Source organism: Octodon degus, unplaced genomic scaffold, assembly GCF_000260255.1.
Source record: "Octodon degus isolate 3935 unplaced genomic scaffold, OctDeg1.0 scaffold00131, whole genome shotgun sequence".
Classification (NCBI taxonomy): domain Eukaryota; kingdom Metazoa; phylum Chordata; class Mammalia; order Rodentia; family Octodontidae; genus Octodon; species Octodon degus.
Genome location: NW_004524707.1, coordinates 6,418,645 through 6,439,048, shown reverse-complemented (window position 1 = coordinate 6,439,048; position 20,404 = coordinate 6,418,645). Strand labels below are relative to the sequence as shown.

Genomic DNA, 20,404 nt, shown 5'->3' with positions numbered 1-20,404 from the left:
TTGTGAGTGCTACGCCCTGACCCTGGGGTGAGCAATCTATATCACAATACAAGGAGGGGAGAGAGGCTAGTTAGCTGAGGGAGCTGCTGCCCCTCCCTTTGCTCTTTGCTGCACTGTGCCAACGTGCCACCTTGCCTTGGAGCCAACTGAGGATGGACTGAAACCTCCACTAATTATGAGCTAAATAAGCCTTTCCTTCCTTCATTGTAGGTGTCAGGTATTTGTCCCAGCAATGAGAGAAGAGTAACTGAGAAAGGAGGATCAGCCAGGGGATTTAGCAATACCTATCTCAAAAATAAAAACCAAACAAGAATGTAGCTGAGTGAAAAGGCCCTGGGTTCAATACCAAGAACTGCAAAAAAGAAAAAAAAATAGCACATTGAGAGCATAGCTCAGTGGTAGTAGAGCTGTGTCCTATTGTGTGTGAAGCCCTGGGTTTCATCCCCAGTACAGAGGGGGTAGGGTGGTATCTACATTTAATCTTCACATACAGGAATAAAAGTAATAGCCTTACAATTTATTATTTTTTCCTGGAATGATCACATTCTAAAATTCAGCCTTTACTGTAAAAAGAGTACATTTCACATTCCTTGATGATTCTCTATGCAAAGTATTACTTAAGCTTGAATGGAGCTGAAAGATGATGTTCTACTGAGTCTCTGAAGGGGCTTTGAAGGCCAGTCTCTTACAGTAATATGACACTGAAGCACCATGATTCTCTTTAGGAGGAAACAAGTACAAATGACAAAGCATGTAAGTAATTGAGATTTGTGTTTGCACGAGATATACTCATACAGTGAATGTATTTTGGAATAGAGTGAGGCGTAAGGCAATTATTCTTTCAAGTCTTTAATTGATATTTAACAGGAAACAGCCCTATGTGTTGTCCATTACTGCCTGCCCATTTTCTGGGTACTGATCCAGAGATGTCTTTAGGTGGCAGGGACAGACTTATGCAGATGTGCACACTCTGTTTTGCCTGGCCTGGCCTACATGTGTGAGATAGCTGGTGTTTATGTAGGGAGAGAAAGGCAACAAGCCAGCGGAGGTGCAAACCCATGGGCTGAGATCCCTAATAGCATGCCTAGCAGCGGGGTGAGCCATGACATTATTGCTCCTAAGAGATCTGGTGAGCTTGTGACTGTGTTGTCTTAACCACTTGTCACTGAGACAGTTCACTTACTTACTTTTTGACTATCCCAGCCACTCAGGCAAGTGTCATTTTAGTCCTTTGATTAGTGTTTACACGAGATACACTCATACATTTGTTTGTTTTATAGTGACTATTTTTGCATCTTTTTAAATTTAGAACATTGTATTCACATTTGTTGTTTGATTCTAGTGAAATCTCATAATGAATTCTGGTTATTTTCTTTTAAGATTTTTTTAAAACATTTATTTATTTTAAGATTTATTTATTTGGTCCATCAACCAAGGAATAGATGTGAAAGATGTGGTATTTTTATACAATGGAGTACTATTCAAGTACAAAGAAAGATAAACGTAAGACTTATATTATGTGGATGCAATTAGAGAACATACTCATATGTGAAATAAACCAGATTCGTATGTGCAAACATGAAAAAAAATTATTTATTTAGTATAGGACCTCACTGTGCAGCTTGGACTCACACTAATCCTCCTGTCTCAGCCTCTCCAGTGCTGGGACTACAGGTGTGTGCCACCACACCTGGTTTTAGTGGGGCACTGGGCTGGCATGGCAGGTGGTACTGGGGATTGAACCTGGATCCCTGAGCTTGCCAGGCAGGTGCTTAGACTGCCAAGCTATCTCCTTGGCCCATGTTTTTTTATTTGTGAAAGATAATCTTGTTCTACAAATAAAAACTCCTATCATAAGTACATTACATACGATTTTTATGCTTCTCCAGAACTCAGTGATATTCTTTTACAACACAAAACAGACACATCTGGGACTCTGAGACTGAACAGGAAGTAAGCAACAAAAGATCTGCCAAAGAAAAACCTGAAAAGGAGGAATACGAGCAGATGGGAGACAAAAAGTCTGCATTAGGAAATGGAAAGACAAAAAAGATGTCTCCTCATTGCCAATTATTCATAATACAAGTAATGATAGAACTTGAAAGAAGTAAAACTAAAAAAATTCTAATAATGGTCAATAATTATAATTCTATGGTTAGTGTTCACAGAGTTGACCCATACCTAACAAGGTGTCCTGTAATCAAAAAGCAAGGAAAAATATTATTATAAAATATTAATGTACCTTCTGGGCCAAACAATATGGAACTAGTTCGTTATTTATTCAAAACAAGGGGGTTGGAAAAGTCATTTACAATTTAGATTAGATCTGATAGACCAAATAATTGAAAAATAAGGGATAGAAAAACACCAACCAGGATATTTATCATTGATGTGTTCACAATTTTGTTTAGTGGGTAGACATTTTATAGAAATTATTCCACCCACAGAAAAAAAGAAAGGCCAACACAATAGTGTAAACTGTGTTGTTCAAAGAAAGGCAATAGCGCAAAAAGAATTCAGAAAGAAACTAGATAGTGCTGTCCAGATTGCGACATTGTGTTGTGTACTGAATGTTTTAAGATACAGCACACACAGAAAAATTATTAAATAAATTTGATTAAATTGTCATTTTATGTTTCTTGCTATATTATAAAAGTTAATGAAAAATTTTGGTCATTTTATATTTAAATGACTTGACTGGTAAGTGGCTAACTGTGGCATGAGTAAGATTGGTGAAGTACACCCAGATCGTGACTTACCCACCTGGTCACGAAATTCAACCTTATTCACATCTGCCAGTGGCAGAAAGGTAGTGATAATTTAGGAAGACCGAGGGGATCTTGGAAGCCTGACATCGCACCTGTACAGAAAGCTACTGGGACAGGCCATTTCTTTGCTTTCCCACAATTCCGTGACAACGAATTTAGCTTTCTCTTCCACACTGCTGGAGAAGGCCGCAAACCTGCTCTTGAGTGCTCTCTTTGCAAACACTATAACCAAGTCCTCCTCAGACCTCACAGTAGGCCTGCCCAACATGATGTGATCATCTCACACTGCCCTCCCCTGTGTCTGGTGGGACATAGAGCAGAGCTGCGACACTGTTCACAGAGGTCTGTTCACACCCACCACCCCCTTCCTGTCCTGAGGAGGCATGCACACGAGGTAGTTGTGTGAAGCAGAATCTCTGTCTGCTTTCCTGGCTTGTTTCCCTCCTCCTTTTCCTTCATGATACATTTTCTTTTCCTGGCCTCTCACTTAGCTCCTTCCAAGACCAAATGCATACAGGAAAATGGTGGTTGCTTTGAGTTGTTTGATTTTCAGATCTGGATGGTTTTTTAAAATGAAAACAACAAAGAGCTCCAAAGTCATTGTCTGAAAGTACTGTATACATTGCCTTTACTGAAAGAGAAATGCTTGTTTTAGTTAATTCTGTGGGTGAGACACACGTATTCTTTGATCCACATTGTCACAGAAAAATAAATACATTCTTAGTTGTTTCCTGGAGAAATCTTTCAGAAGATACACCCACCACTTGGCCAGCGTGGCCAGCTTGCTCTCAGCCCTGGGACTATTCCCTTATTCCAGATAGCTCCTTCGGGAAACAGGCAGCTGTGCTGTGGTGGCTTTGTAGGCAGAATCCACCCAAATGTGCTAAGGGGATTCCTTCCATTTAACAGTCTATCTCCTGAATTTTTAAAAATATACAGGATATTTCTAAATTAAATTGAATGGAATAATCACATTAAATATGGTATCAAATTTCATGTGAAGTTATTCTGTTCTATAACCTGCAGAGGATTTTGTTTACTTTCATCTTGAAAAGACTACATTTTTAAGCAAATACACATTTTGGAAGGAATTTAAAATATTTCTGCAAAGTAGTAACAACTATCTGCCATTTATTGCCTGTTGTATGTGGCAGACATTTTCTAAATGCTTGCCAGGTAGTACGGTTCATCATCTCAATCTGTGTATCACAGGGGTGCTATTCTTGTCCCCCTTTTTACATGTGGAAACTGAAATATCAAGGTACCACATGCTAAAACTTTCTTCCGAACACTGTGCTACAGAATTCACCCCTAGGTATGGCTGACTCCATAGGCCCTCTGCTTTTACTACCACAGTGTGGTCTCTTTATCATCACTGTCAAATGAGAATCTTGTTTCACAGCCATGGAGTGACTTGATGGTGGTTTTCCTGGAAGAAGTGGTAGAATTAGAGTCCAGATATTTCCTCTTTGCTTTTATGATTTTTTTCCCCTACTTCTTTGTCATGGGCCCTAGGTCAATATTTTCCTGACCTCAAGTGGTCCATTGAGTTTCTGTTATGGACCAAGTACTATACTAATCTTTGGTGACACAAAAGTAAAGAAGTTTCTACTCTTAATGAATTCATAATCTGAATGCAGAGCTATATACATATAAAAATACCACAACACTTGCAAGCAAAATGGTAACTGCACAATCAGAGTGAAGCACAGGGAGCCCCAGGGACACTCACTCAACCTAGGGCCTCCCCAGGTAAGCTTGTGAGGGGACCTCAGCCTCCAGCGATGAAAGGGAGTTAGCCAGATGGAGATTAAGAAGCTCTGGACCAAAGAAACACTTTGTGAAAAGGCTGAGATATGTTGGAGAGCATGGAACATTTGCAGAGGGCCCTCTAAGAACTTCATAGTGTCCTAAAGTCCAGAAGAAATTAAGCTAGGGAGTTGGACAGGATTTATATCATGAAAAACACTGTAAGTCATTGTAACCAATGTTGGCTTCTGCAATTGGCTGGGAACACTTAAACTATTTTTCTATTTATTTATTAGAATAAAAAAAAGAAGCAATAAAGAATTTCACTAAACAAAATCATAGGAGTTCAACAATGGTTGCTATATCCTTGAAAGACTTTAAGCGGGTACTGTAGCAAAGGAAGTGGAACTGGAGGGCAGGGGTACTTGAGGCATACTTGGGGCAGAGAGACACAATTAGAGGTAAAGACTGTCTGGATAAGAAATGGTCTAGGTGTTGGCTTAAGGCAGTGTGAGAGGGAGGTGCTCCTCCTTCTTCCTCAGGATATAGCTCCTTGCTTCGTCGCACTCCATGGCCCTCTCCTCACCTTGTCCATCTGTGCATCCATAAACACTCCCATATTTTTATATTTTTGTCTCAGAACAGCAGTTCATGTACCTTTGCCTCCAATGGGACCCCAGTTCCTCCAGGGAAGCTACTTTATCTTTTTTTCTCTGTGCATATACCTGTTTTTGAAGTTTGTGTCAGGGATTGTATTGATTTCAGCATGGTGAAGTCCAGTCTTCTTGGCAGAGGCGAATGGAAAAGAAGGACAAGGAAGAAAAATCATTTTATTCTATAGTAAATTTAGAGGGAGGAAAAACAGGTGAGAATTTTGACTCCACATGGATTCTCAAAGAGCATCCACATACGTTGAGACATCAAGTAACTGCTTGGAAGAGTCATTGTTTTCTTTCAGTAATATTACAGCTTGGGGGATGATGAGATAGCTTGGCAATCTAAGTGCCTGCCTGGCACAAGGACCCAGGTTTGATCCCCAGTACCACATGCCATGCCAGCCCCATACTGAGGCAGCCACTGAAACCAGGTGTGGTGGTGCGTGCCTATAATCCCAGTGCTGGGGAGGTAGTAATAGTGCTTGCCATTTCTTTACTTATGTCTCCAAGGACAAATCTACCTTCTGCATTGTAATGAAACTTGTTTGGATTCCTGGATATTTTATGGGGAAATTGTCATTTACCTCATTGGCTTTCAGAATTTCTTTATCTTATTAAACAAAAACCCTTATCAAAGTCAGATTTTTATAAGAGGCTGCTCCTATTGAAGCCCAAATCTAGCTGGGAGCATAAGGCTCTATCCAGTTCTCATCTTCTCAATTCCATCTCCAGCTCCAAACAAAGAGGCTATGAAAACCACTAATTAAGATCACCAGCATTTTCTCTAACTATTCATTCCAATCCAATTTTTCTTAAGGGTCCAACTATTACTTCCTCTAATTTTCACCTACACACAGTAGCTTTGTTTTTATGGTCTAAATTGCATTACTATGTCTGAGCCCAGGCATCTTCTAGGAGGAGATCCAGTTCCTCTTCTGCCTGCCTCCCTCCCTGCCAGGGTCTTGTGCACCATTCTCCAGCATTGCCTGGAAAACATTCATGCACTTTGCAATAGATGCTGGTAAAGACCCTAAATCAGAGGCAATTGTTCTTTAGATAAAAGATTTCCTTGAAAGGATAAGTGTTAAAAAGGTAATAGTTCCCTTGCATTCTCATGCTTTAGTGTTCTGGTTAAAACTTAATTATATCTCATGGAGTTCTGGCACATGTGAATATATTTAATGGACATTGTGCTTTTATTGAATGTGTTAAAATTAATACATGGTCTTACAGGAAGAGAAGTTGAACTCTGTGCCTGAAGATTTTTCAAGATAACTAAGAGGTTTTGAGAAATCAAAGAGGCCCCAGGTTATTTGTGTCTCCATGTGAGCATTTAGTCATTTATTTTTAGTGAGTACACACAAAAAGGAATTGTATACAGAGTTGGGTAAAAGAAAACTCATTAAGACACTCTGTGAGCATGGGTTTGAACATCATCTTCCTAGTTTTCCTCTTCTGTTTTCAGGAAGCTTGGACACCTGTAGCAGCTAACCTACGACAGTGGATAGCTCGCTGTTGGCCATACAAGGTAGCTGTCTTAATCTAGGCCACTATGAAATATACCATAGCCTGGGCAGCTTTTAAATGACAGAAATAATTGCTTAAACTTGTAGGGACTGGAAAGTTCGAGATCTAGGTGTCAGCAGATTCAGTGACTGGTAAAGGCCACTTCCTCATTCTCAGTCATTTCTTCTCTGTGTTCCATGAGGAACACAGAGATTTGCAAAGAGATTTCCAGGCTCTAAGGACATTAATCACATTAATGAGAACCCTGTTTTCATGGCCTGATCACTCACCAAAGCCTCACCCTCTGATGCCATCATTTTAGGGATAAACACTCAGTGCTGTTTGAACCGGGGTGCACACAGATTTTTGTCTATAGCAGTAGCTTTGTAATAAATTCTTTCCACCAAGAAAAATATTTCTCAGATTGTGCCCTATTTTAAGAAACCTGATTTATAAGCATAACACATTCAGTGATTCTCAAATCTACTAGTGCTGATTATTCACTTTGTGAGTAAGCTTAGTTACTATAATTCTTTGAAATAGCTTTATGTATATAAAAAAGTGGTTTTTTGTGCTCTCCAGAGCCTATTTATAGGCTATTAGGAATCAAGAGTAAGGTGAAGAGAAATTGGAAGCTAAGATGTTAAGGAATCCATTGGCTTTTTGAGGAATACTTGGGAAGGATGGTAAAATAGTGTCTTTGACATGATTGAACTTCTTCAACTTCAACATAAACACATCTGGGGCCAGGGAGATAGCTCAGTAGAATAAGTGCTTGCCTGGCATGCACAAGGTCATGCGTTCAATCCCCAATACCCCCCCCCAAAAAAATCTATTTTTTAAAAAAATGTAAACCCCATTTAACAGTTTGCCTTTGTCATTTTCTGATATTTGATATGATACATTTCAGAACTTAGCATATCTGTTTCCCTTCTGAGGTACTTCTCAGGCTTAGTGAGAGAAAATGCTCTTGCCATATCAAGCATGGATGGTAAACTCTCTCTGATCAATGCCACTGTGGACTCTGAAAGGACAAGTTCACCTAGAAGTTTTATTCTCCTGCAGAGAACACTGACTTTCTTTTAATTATCTACTCCTAGAGAGAAATCAGATAATTCTCATTAACCTTAAAATAGTTACATATTTACTGTGTTTTTATAGCATTTTAATATAAGAGTATCTGATATCCTAAAGAAGCACATATCTTCAAAGGTAACAAATATTTAAATAGAAGGAAAAAAAAAAAAAAAAAAAAAAAAAACCACCAAACAATCTGAGGATTTATTTAAGTTTCAGATATTTCTTGAGCACCTAGTATACAAAAACACTTGTTGGCTCGGTCTGAGGAGAAGACTATCAATCATTTGAGCAGGTCAGAAGTCATGGTCTCTTGGGGTAGACCCCACCAGAAATTGTGCAGGTACATATGTGCATGTTTCAGTACATTTGGGAGTATGACAAACTGGGACTCATCCATAGAGTCCTCTGCATTCAGACAGTTCTAGAAGCTATTTTGTGAGAAACAAGGACTTTTTATAGGGAAAGGAAAGATTTTTGCAAAAAGTTTCACAAGAAATTTATGTAAAGCTAAAAGTGCTCAATAAGCCACAAACCACATGTGGCTATGTAAATTTAAATTAATTATAATTTAAAATGTTTAAAAAATTAGTTTTCTAGTTGCACCAGCAAATTTCCAGGGCTCTGTCACCATGTGTAGTGAGTAACTGTCATGTTGGACAGGACGTTTCCATCACTGCAGAATGTCCTATCAGTACTGCTCTAAATACTTAGACAATTTCATGTAAGAGAAAAGATAGACTTATCCACAGGTACATCATGTCCAGTAGAGAAGGACTAGGGGGGAATGTTCCCAACACTTGAGGAAGTCAATAAGAAGCAAGGTGGGAAGATCTCTAACAGGCGGTATCCGTGGTTGCCCCTATGAGGGGCACTGTAGGAGGCAGTGGTTGCTGCAAGGTCCTTCCTGTGCCTGCCCTGTGTCAGTGCACACCCCGGCCCAGGAGGGCACACAGCATCTGTTCCTCTCTGTAACTTCTGCTGTTTGGAGATAGGAAGCACCTAGTGTCCTCGCAGAGATAAATTTCCACTGGCCCCTCTGTCTTTATCTGATGTAAGCCTTTCCTAGGAAGGATGGTAATTTACAAAGTTCATTAAGATAATTCAATGAAATTATGCCTAGAAGCAATTTATTTCTGGAAATCTAAAAATGGAGATGTAGCTTCTAAATATAAACTTGGGTGGCTCATTAATGAGGGTAATTAAAAGGCCTTGTTTTGCTAACTCCTATCTATACTTCAGCTCTCCAAGATATTATATATTTAAACACTTGAACCTAAACAGAATAGAATATTAATTAGAGATTGGCAACAGTATTGTCCTTGACTAAGCCACAGAACAAATCCTTGGTCTGGGTATTCTCAGGGTGTCCCTTTATGGCAAAGTCATGCTTTCTCAAATATACAGACTTATAAAGAACTGAAGCACCATAATTACTAGGTTCAATATTTACAAGGACCTTTAACAGATTTTTAAGATACTCTGCCTCCAAATTCAAAGAATTATTTCTGGAAAGTGAAAAGCAAGGTTGGTTACCTGCGCACACGCTTTAGTGGAAGCTTAATGGTGCCCCTCTGCATAAGGACCTCAGTTCAGGTCAAGCTTGGGCAGCTTCATTGGTCCTTTAGAGTTCTGAAATGATACCTGTAATGCACTGTAGAGGAGGAAAACGACATGACTTAAATATATTAGATTGTCTCTCCAAGGGGTGAAGGAAGACAAAGAATTTTAAGTCAAGACATGCACAGGAGATGTACTGGGTTTTAACCCTCCATCATCTTAGGATGACCTTGTCATTTTCCAGATCCTCCATGGGAAGTCATTGTCTACTTTTTAAAAACTTTTGTCATGGTTTAAATATAAAATGCTCCCCAAATTCTGTATGTGGAAGGTGATTGGATCATGGGGGGTGTTCATGGATTAGCCCATTGATGAATTCAGTGCTTTTGGGAGCTGGAGCCCTGGGAGCCTGACCTGGAAAGGTGTGTCTCCCCTCTCAGTATCTCTCTTCGCCTCTGCTTCCAGGGCTGCTTCATCATCCTCCAACAGGGTCTTCCACCATGCCCTTTGGCCTTGCAGCCAGCTGACTATGGACTGAAACACCTAATGGCTGAGCCAAATAAGCCTCTCCTCCTTTGGGTTGTCTGTTTCTAATATTATATCCAGCAGTGGGAATGTGACTAAGACACCTCTTACGGCTTGTGTTTAGATGTCCCCACAAAGCCTCGTGCAGTCTTAGGTGGGGCTTTTCCAGAGGTTCTAGTATGTGCTGCCCAAATTAAAGATGTGTGTGTGTGTGTGTGTGTGTGTGTGTGTGTGTGTGTGTGAGAGAGAGAGAGAGAGAGAGAGAGAGAGAGAGAGAGAGAGATTACTGAATTAGTTCACTGATTAGTTTGGCATGTTCTGCATGTAACTGCTGTGGTCAGGTAGCCTAATTATAATATAAAGAACAGAAAGAAGCTGCTGTTGCTGCTTATTGCTCATCACTTGCTGCTGCCTGGCTTGCTGCTTGCTGCCTTCTGCCTGTTTTGCTTTGCCAAGAGCTGTTTCTCTTCTGTGATGCCCTTCTGCTATGTGCCACCCTGCCTTGAAGCCAGACACTGTGGATTGAAACCTCTATGAACTGTGATCCCTAGTACAGCTTCCCTCCTTTATCTTTAGACATTAGACATTTTGTCTCAACAATGCAAAAAGGTAACTAAGATATCACCTTTGTTGTTTATTTTAAAACACCTTTTACTATGTTCCTGTGGACGATACAGCAAATTTCTTTTCATTCTCTTCTCTCTCTTATTTAGCATAGAATCTGGTTTACTCCTGCCCAGTGAGTGGAGCAAATTCTGTTTTACAGAAGTGTTTTATCACTGAGGCCTTCCAACTAGGGCCCATGGCCAGTCTTTGCTGGCTGTTTAGGGGTAAGTTGTGTGTCTTATCTGTGGAGGACATGTCTCCTCAATGCAGACACAGATACCGCTGTGCACCAGAGCTAGGATCCTGAGGAAAGCATCTGATCTGGATCCCTAAGAAAGGAGCTCTTGACTATGCACACTCATGGTCAAGCAAAGGTTCCCATGGTGGTGATGTTTGGCTAAGTTAAAGAAGAGTAAGCAGGCAAGGGAGAGGGGGAGGGGACACAAGGGGAGGAGTAAAGAGAAGAGGAAAGGAGAAGAGGGTGGGGTGGAGCAAGGCGGGGCCAGGAGAGACCTGTGGGAAAAAAAACACATCAGAGCCTCTACCCCCAGAATATCAACTGCATAGGCTAAGTATCTCTATTGTGTCTCTGCTGCCTAGCACATCATAGATTCTTACTAAATATTTGTTAATAAATAAATGAGTCCCCTACCAGTTGTTTTCATGGAAACATCCTTGAATTTCATTAAGCATCCAACGCTCGGGTAGGGATGAACAAATAGTTAAGAGCTCCTCACAGAGAGGATCCAGATCCAACTATGGATGCTTTCTTGGGGGAAAAAGCATGTATAATAAAAAATAGTACATGCAATAAAAGTATTAGTTTTCTCTAAAGACCCCAAAACAATTTTTACTATATTCTGAGGGTCTTGTTTTTGATTAATAAACTGGAAATTATCATGTGTTTGTTGGGTAGAAATAAGTGCTGCACGTGGGGAGTCATATAGCTGGGAACAGGAGATTAGAAGAGCCAGGTATTGCTGGGGGTAGAAGTCAGTGCTGCAGCCCCTTTGGAAAGACTTCTGGAAGAGGCTCAATGAAGCTAGATTTATAAGAGATATAAGTAACTGTACTTACACAGGGGAAGAGCCTTCCTGTGCAAGAAGCAGCCAGGATAAAGTCCCTGAAGCAGGACAGTGCCTTCAGGGAACAGACAGGATAGGAAGCCAGGGTGAAGGATGAAGTTGCAAAATAGGAAGAGACCAATCCAAGGGATTCTAGATCACTTGAGGACTTCATATTTCATCCCAAGGGAAATGGGGAGCGCTGGTGATGTTACTGCCGAGGTCACCCTAAGCTGTGCTATTGAGAAAAGACTAGGAGGGTAACATCAGTGGCCACATGAAGAAGCAGCCAACCTGGCAGCCTTATGGCTGTGTATAAAGGGCCCTGATATAGTATTGGGAAAGGAAAGAAATCCTACTAGAGTTCACCTATACAGAGTGAGAAAAATAGTCCTGGGACATGTTTAGTTGGAGAACAAATATACCTATTCTGCCTACTAAAGGGAATAGTCTGGTTACCTACAGATCTTTTACTTTGCAGTTGTCTTCTCAAATAAGATACTGACTGAATCAGCCCGAAACAGTCTTCCTAGAGATCCTTGTGTATCAGTGTCGTTGCCCTCTGGCGAGCTGGGACAAATCCTTGGTGACCTTGAGTATCTTCTACAACATACACAGCACCATAAGCCCTGCACACTTCCATGAGGGCCTGTGCAACTGGCTGGAAAGTGTCCCAACCACTCTTATGCAATAATGATTCCTGCTCATTGTTACTTATAAAGCCATTGCAAATCATTTCTGAAAGGGGTTACTTTTGGACCAGGGAGTTTAGCTGCGGATGGCTTAGAGGATTAGCTACTGCTGACCTAAAAATATGCACCCTGACATTATATTGTCTTCCTAGTGTAAGAACCTGAAAGAGTAAATAAAACCTGAAGGGTACAATAGACACTGTGAAAAGAGAATGAATCTGTCCAAAAGGAAGGAATTACTAAGATGAGGAGAAGGACAGGAGAGAGAGGGAGAGGTATATTAATGTGTACATGCAGAATGGCTTGGATAATTGTACTGTGGAATTCTGCTGGTCTATGGAAAGGACCTGTTCATGCTTAATTTTGTTTGTCTTTTTACATTTTTGTCCCTTTTTTCTCAATTTCTTATAACTCTTTTTCTTTTTACTTTCTTTTTCCAATTTTGCATGCATGTATCTGGTAATCTAAACAATTAAGTTGAAGCCAACACTATGCAATGCAACAAATACTGTTGAATTCACGTTATTTTGTTCAGTGAAATTCTGTATCATTTCAGATTTTTTACTATTTTACTAGTTTGTATTCTCTTTTTAAAAAACATGCAGCCCACCTGAGAGTGGAGCCATGTGGTCTTTGCTCTGGATGAGTACTTTCAAGGCTAAGTTTAAGAAAGGGCACCTGGTCACCAAGAACTTACTTTAATAAAATGCCATCTTAGTTTGCGGGGCTGCTAGAACAAAACACCTTAACTCTGATAATTTTCAAATAGACATTTTATTTTCCACAGTTCTGAGGTCTGGGAAGACCAAAATTAAGGTGCCAGCAGATCTGGTGTGTGGTAAAGCCTCACTCTGTATAAGGCACTTCACGCTCTGGCACAAAGGCAGAGGGACAAGTAGGCAGAAGCAGCATGGGAAAGACTGCTTCTCTGTGGCAACCCTGTTGGTGGCAGCCATGAAGTAGAGAAGGAAGGGAGGAGCCAGAGAGGGGATTCTCCCCTTTCTGGGCCTTCTCCCAGTGACAAACTTCTTCCAACCAGACCTGGTGGCCAAAGAGCACATTTAGCTCTAAGCTCATGGATGGGTGACTCCACTCATGAGTACAGCATCCCATGGTCCATTCACCTTCCAAATGTCTTATCTTTGACTGTACATGAGATTTGGAGAGACGTTTTAGATTGAACCCCACCTTATAACCTACACACTTCCTAAATTACACCTTAATACTAATGCCTGGGATGAAGTTTTAATGTGATTTTTGCAGAAACACTTTCAAATCCTAGCAATCATGCTTTTGTCATGTGCCTGCCACACAGCAAGTCCTGAGTGAGAGCATCACAGCTTTGTTCCCAGGCTCACTCATCAGTGAGTAAAGATTTAACAAAAGAACTAGCTTGCCTGGAGCTCATACAGTACTTGGTTGAGGGAGAGAGATCAAAGTCCAGCTGCACAGTGAGGCTAGGTGCCCTGTCTTGGATGTCTGTAGGAGTCTCAGCCGGAGGCCACTGTCAGAACTGATCTGTCTTTGGGTTTTAGCTTGTTGCACCCTTTGCCTGTTTACCTGACTTTACAGGATAAGTTCCTGTGTATTATTTTTGGTCTCTTGCAGTGTAAGTGGGGCTGAATTAACAAAGGACTCAAAGTGACGACAGCTTTTCGAGTTCCATCTTCAGCCAATTCTCCTGTAGAGAGGCAAGTGTTATTTCCATTTGATAGATAAAAACAGGCAAAATGAGCTATTTTACCCAAAATAACAAGCCCAGGTAATGACTGTGGAGCCGGTTTGTGAGCCCAGATCCATTTGGCCCCCCAAACTATCCTCATAATCATTGCTTTTCTCCAGGATCTTTGCTCTGGTGATTGGGCCATAAGGAGGTCATTTAATACATATTAATCTATAGTTCCTTTTGGGAAAGATGAGAATAAAGCTTCTCCCTGTTTCACTGAGACAGATCTGGTTTATGCTCAGCATATACTTAAAAGTGCTAGGACTTGTTTATGTTGGTTGCATGATAACATCAGAAGTCAGGGAGATATAGTCACCAAGAGTTTTTCAAGCTGGTATTTTTTTTAAAAGATTGGAATTATAGTGATAAAGTTGGAAATCAAAAATTTTACATCCTGCCTAGGCTTAAGAAACTGGCTCCAGGACGGCATGCGTGCTTCCCGTTGGCCAACCTCTGAGGTGCTCCAGGGGCCGAGCAGCCCTGTATTGGCCCTGCGAGGCTCTGTGCCCTGCAGCTGGGTTGTGAGAGAAGCAGTCGCTCGCTGGACTCTGCACACAAAGACACATCTTGCAAAGCTGTTTTCCCTCATAGTCAGTGGAAATGCAACTTTTGGACTCTTAAATCATATTCATTTTTATGTATTCAGAGTAACTACAGAATTGCTTAAGCAGATAATTTCATGGTGGGAGGAAAAGTACTTCTTAGATGTTCTCAACTGAAATCCTGAAAGCTGAACTAGAATTTGTCAGTGTTCTTCATTCTGATGGCTGTGCTCTTTGAAAAAAAAAAAAAAAAAAAAGGAAATGGAAAAATAATGTTCAAGTGCTCTTTCACGTAAGGAGTAAGACACCATGCCCCTGCGTCCTCTGACATTTGCGCTGGAGTATTTATAGTTGGTGTTATCATCTAATGTGCACTGGGCTGATGTGAGTTTCCATCTTTACTATTTTTACTTTGTTTTTTGTGTGTGACATTATTGACTCTGCAAGGACCCATCTTGTAAGGCCTAAGCAGCAGAAAGGACCAGCAGGACAGGTGTCCACCTGGGCTCGTTGTTATGAGTGAAAACAGTTCAGAGCTCAGCTGCTGAAGACAGCTCTGGAGAGATAGGTGTAGTCTCAGTCTTTTAGAATTATCCAGCCCATCTCAAACTAATAGTTTTGGCAAAAAAGTGATGTGGTAATCAGGAAAATTTTTAAAATAGATGTAACACAAACTCTAATTTTTATTACACTCAGCAGACATAAATTTGCAGTTTAGCAAATATTCAGAACAGAGAAAAAGAATATAAATGCTGGGAATATTTTTCATTTGGAGTACCCACTTAGGTGATTAGTGTAGAGGATCACTTTTATGTTTGTACTTTTGTCTCTCATAATCATAATTAAAGTTGCAAAGAAGTTGTAATTCTTCATATTAAACATCTGTATGCATACTTTGCATGAGTATCACATGTATATGAGCTTAATTCTTGATCTGATTTATGTTGGATTTACAAAGCATTGTTCTCATGGGACAGATCAAAAGGCTGAGATGAATACCCCAGGGAAATAAAACCATGGCCCTTGTCCTTGTGAATCTCCTGGTGCAAGTTAGCCCATGGATTTAGGTTGAGCACTCAGCTGAGGACTGACGCAGGGACCCAGGATCCTTTTCCTGGAGTCCTCTCCATAGGCTGCTTGAGCTTGTTCCAAGTATGGGGCTGAGTTCCAAGGGTGAGTGACCCAGAAGATATAATACGCAGCACTTCAGACACCTAGCCTCAGAAGTCATGTAGCACCTCTTCAACACTTCTCTGTTGGTTAATGATGTCTCCAAGGCCTAGCTGGTAAAATAAGAAAGTAGTGTAGACATCTGAATGAGAACCAGCAAGAGTGTGGAAGAGCATGTGTGATGAGCACATATTATTGTCTTCATAGTTAGAAAATGCAAGGTATTCATTCATTCAACAGACAAATATGAGGCACTTGCTATGGACCTGGAGCTACCAAGACCTGGGGACTCAAAAGGAAACAGGGTGTGGTTTCTGCTTTAAAGGAACTAATAATTGTAGGGGCAGAATTACATAATTAATTGTCTATAATAAAATAAGTAATATGCCAAAAAGTTTGTATGGAAGAGGAAAGTAAGGCCCATTTGACATGGATCTAAAAAGTTGCACAAGTAAACTGGTTACAAAGATCTATGACTCTGTGAGGACCTGTGAGACACTTTCATAATAACCCTAAAATATTACTTGAGTGTTGCACCTGCCGACCTGCACAGTGCAGATCCCGTCTCCTGTCCCTTCCTGTGGTGTGACATGGCAGCTGTCTGAGCATGAACCTTGACAGCCCCATTCCTCATTAAAAAATTCATTTAAATGACTGAATCCTGACCCTTGTGTGACACAATGAGAAAGACATGTTGATACTTCTCCACCCTGAAATATCATGGCTGTCTAAAGGAAAAGCATTTGTGAAATTGTTTCCTGGCTGGATCCATGGGTACCATTTTTACCTGAAAGAATGACTGGGAGACAAGCTACAGCCATCATTCCAAGGTAAACAACTGGCAGTATTTGTTACCAGCGACAAAAGAAAGGCCTTTAAGCAACAATCGGAGTTGTGAAAATTGGTTATTTGTCATGGTGAATTTGACTGTTTTGATAAGACTTGTGGTCATTATTTTTTTTTAGGCAGGGTTTTGCTGTGCAATTCATCCTGGCCTTTAGTTCACTATGTAGTCCCAGCTGGCCTCAAATTTGTATGATCCTCTTGCCTCAGGCTCCTTAGGGCTGCGATTATAGGTGTGTGTCACCACACCTGGCACTGGATGCAGTTTTTAAAAATACATAGTGTTTAATGAATTGTGTTGACTTTTGGAAGATCTGCAAAAATCATCACACCCACATTTTCTCAATGACTAGTGCATAATGTTACAATGCTAGGCAGAGGGGCCATTTACAGTAAAAGAAAAGTGAATGCATTCATGTACCAGAGCATGAAATGTGCCTTCAAACAGCTGCAGATTCCACACTGTGACTAAGTAAAGTTATTAGAAAATTTCCCCTCTCCAACTGCATATCTGTGTATGCCTAGATTTTGTTCAATGTACCTTAACACAAATGACATATTGTATTAGACTGAGTGCACAAACCGTCATAAGAATGTGTTTGTCAGCAGCAAAGCGTAGATAGAAATAAACCAAAAAATATGTGTAAGCTTCCAGGAGGCCTATCAGAGCCTGGAGAAGACACTGGAGACACAGCAGTTTGAGAAGTTTTTAAAGAGACAGGTATAAAATCAGAAGTAAGTCCCTTCTCAGTATTTGACAGCAGCACAACAATCCAGGAGATTTGTGAAGTCAGATATGTGTATCATTCGCCACCTCAAGCCACGTTCATTCACAATAAACTTTTGCCAACATGAGCGCTAAAGACATGAGTGGATGGGTCTCAATGACCTGAGCAGGACTGAAAATGCCACTCCCATCACCAGCAGAGTGGTTGGCTGCTGCTGTATGGATGCAGAGAAGGGTTTGACAAGATCGGCCTCTACAAGGAAGAACTTCAGCAGTTTACACAGGCCTGTTCTATAAACTCTATCACTAGGAACTGCCAGAGAATTACAAAATTATGACAAGAATAGATTAAATTCACATTTACATGTTTTTTGAAAAATTCAAAGTACACTGTACATGTAGGTTAATATATACCATAAGACAGATGAACATTAAATATCTGATGCTGATTTTCTAATCATGATTTTCCATGGAGAAAAAATTATTTGTAAATTTGTTCACTTTAAAGTCCTCTTTTCAAATAAAGCAAATATGTGAAAAAGATAAAAATGATAATGATAAAAAAGAATGTGCTTGTCAGTTGGGCGTGGTGGCACACACCAGTAATTGTAGCTGTATGAGAGGCTGAGGCCCAGCCTGAACAACCGCAATTTCATAAGACCACATCTCAAAATAAAAAAAAAAAAAGGTAATGGGAGGGAGGAGTAGAGATTTAACTTAGAACAGAGGCTTAGATTTAATCACTGATACCACCACAAAAGAAAAAAAAATACATTTTTTATCAAGGCACTAAGTGTCCTGTAGTCAGAATATTTGGAGGGTACTAGGTATGAAATCTGAGAGTGTACCTTGTAGTTGAGACTTTTATTCATGCTATTCAGATCCCAACGCAAAGGGAAAGTAGCTGCAGCTAAATTCCAAGCACTTCTGAGAGCATTCTTCTTCAGCAGGGGTCTCGGGCATCTCGGGCCACTGTTTACTTGATCAAGGAGCAATTTCTCTCTCTTTTTCTAGTACTGGGAATCAGACTCAAGACCTTGTGCTTGCCAGACAGGTGCTTGTATCGCTGAGCTATATGCCCAGCCCCAAGGAGCAACTTCATGTACAACTGGGAGTCACGTGTAGACAATTTCTGCCCTATTCACTTCCAGGTTTGGGACATTTCTTCCTTTCCTCTTCTCTCTGCTGTCTTGTGTATCAGCACTCACAGGCGTTTCCCTCCTGAGCGCGGGAAACCTGGTCCACAGGCTTGCTTTGCCATACCTTCTGTGAGGTAGCCGAGAAACAGTGACAGTAATTTTCTTTTAGCTGAGTTGAGAAGGGTGAAGAAACAGATAGATAGAAGATATTAAGTTATTAGTCCGAGTGACAGGACAGATAAGGTAAGATCTGAGGAGTGAGAAAGTTGGACTTTGCTCTGATAGGATTTAGCCTGAGCATTAAACAGCAGACATAACTGAGAATGCACAAATGCTTCAGCAAAGCCCAGCACCTGTGTCCTCATTCTACTTAACGAAGCTCTAGAAATGCCTGTGGGTACATGGCACATGTTGGCAGTTTGGTGGACAAATCTCAATTAAGCACAGACCAAGCGTCTTTGTCAGGCAGAAGCTTAACACCTGGCTCCTGAGGACTGCCAAGTCTCCTCTCTCATTACTCCCTATCCACATCCCATGCCCAGAGCTCTGAACCCATTGCCTTCACTTGCAAGACTTCCTTCCCCACTGCATCACCGTCTGTGTATTTAGGAAGCTGTTCTCTTGGCATGATGCATGTTCTGCTGGCTGCCAGTCTGGGCTGGGCTGCAGAGCATCCACCCACATCGCAGTCATTTGTTTTTCTTATGGGCCCAGGTCTTGCTGGACAGTGCATCTGAGTGCTGATGCCATGCCTAGCATGAGTGAGAACAAACAAATGAGGAGCTTGAGTTGTTCTGGAGGCCAGGGAGTCCAAGACCAAAGTGCAGCCAGCTCAGTGCTGGTGTGGAGCATCTTCCCGATGTGTAGACAGCAATATTCTTGCTGTGTCTCCACATGGCAAAGAGAGGGAGACCTGGCAAGGGATGGGAAGAGGGAGTCATTCTGTGTCTCTTCTCATAAGTGATTACCCAGAAGCCTGCTCCATCTCAGGTTAAAGAACTGTTTAACAGTTCATGATAGGCTTCTAATTCCTCGGGAGGCACATGCTCCACAGCATTTCAGTTGCAGTAGACTGCTGCCCATTACGCTACTGGGTGCCACATAGGGCTCGGAAACCCCATTTTGTCCTTCTGATGCCTCACACTTGCCTGTTGTATCCAGAAACCAGACAGCATCTGAAAAGAGTGACAGGGTAAGACTGGTCTGCACAATTTGTTTGTAGAGATTTAAAATTACATTAATGTTATAACTAAAAGTGGTTCTAGTTTTTGTCATCATGATATGGTATGGACTAAATGTTTAGGCCCCTCCCTCTCAATTCATGTGTTGAAGCTATAATCCCCAGTATGACAGTGTTTAGAAGTGAGCCTTTGGGAGTAGTTACACCATGAGGACTAGTGTTCTTATAAGAAGAGACACAGAACGATCGCCTCTTCCTCTTCATCTCCCTGTCTCCCTCTCCCTCTCCCTCACCCTCTCCTTGGCATGTGAATACACAGCAAGAATTTGCTGTCTACACATCAGAAAGATGCTCTACACCAGCACTGAGCTGGATGCACTTTGGACTTGGACTCCCTGGCCTCCAGAACTGTGAGAAATAAAGGCCTGTTTAGTGAGCCACCCTCTGTGGTACTCCACCACAGCAGCCCAAGCCAGCCAAGGCACTGAACACTGGCAATCCTAAACAATGGCGGTGATGATATGCTTCCCTTGAGAGATTCTCACACTGCTCCCTCCCAGCTCTCTCAGAGCGTCTCCCTGTATTCCACTGGGGAGGAGCACAAGGTTTGAGTCACCCCTCTTAGGCCTTTTTCTATAAACTTAGGCTACTCAGGACTCCCACTTTCCTTCTCATCTAGGACTCAGGGTTGCATATGGATGACACTGTCATTGTAACCTTCTAGGGCACCCTGGCCTCCTGGGATTCTCTTTATCATTCTCTTCATATTCAGGAAGACATTCAGAAGACCCACTGACTCAGAAGATCCTCTCCAAGTGAAGATGAAATCTGAATGGAAAAACTGTTATTCCTCTGCCCCCTGTCAGAGAGAGAG

General features: G+C 41.2%; 1 protein-coding gene and 1 pseudogene across 1 annotated transcript in view; both read left to right on the top strand.

The window, feature by feature from the left end:
- Positions 1 to 20,404, top strand: part of Kcnh1 (potassium voltage-gated channel subfamily H member 1) — a 468,268-nt gene that overhangs the window by 287,036 nt on the left and 160,828 nt on the right. The gene's annotated exons all lie outside the window — the stretch shown is intronic.
- Positions 17,124 to 17,651, top strand: LOC105743530 (annotated as a pseudogene).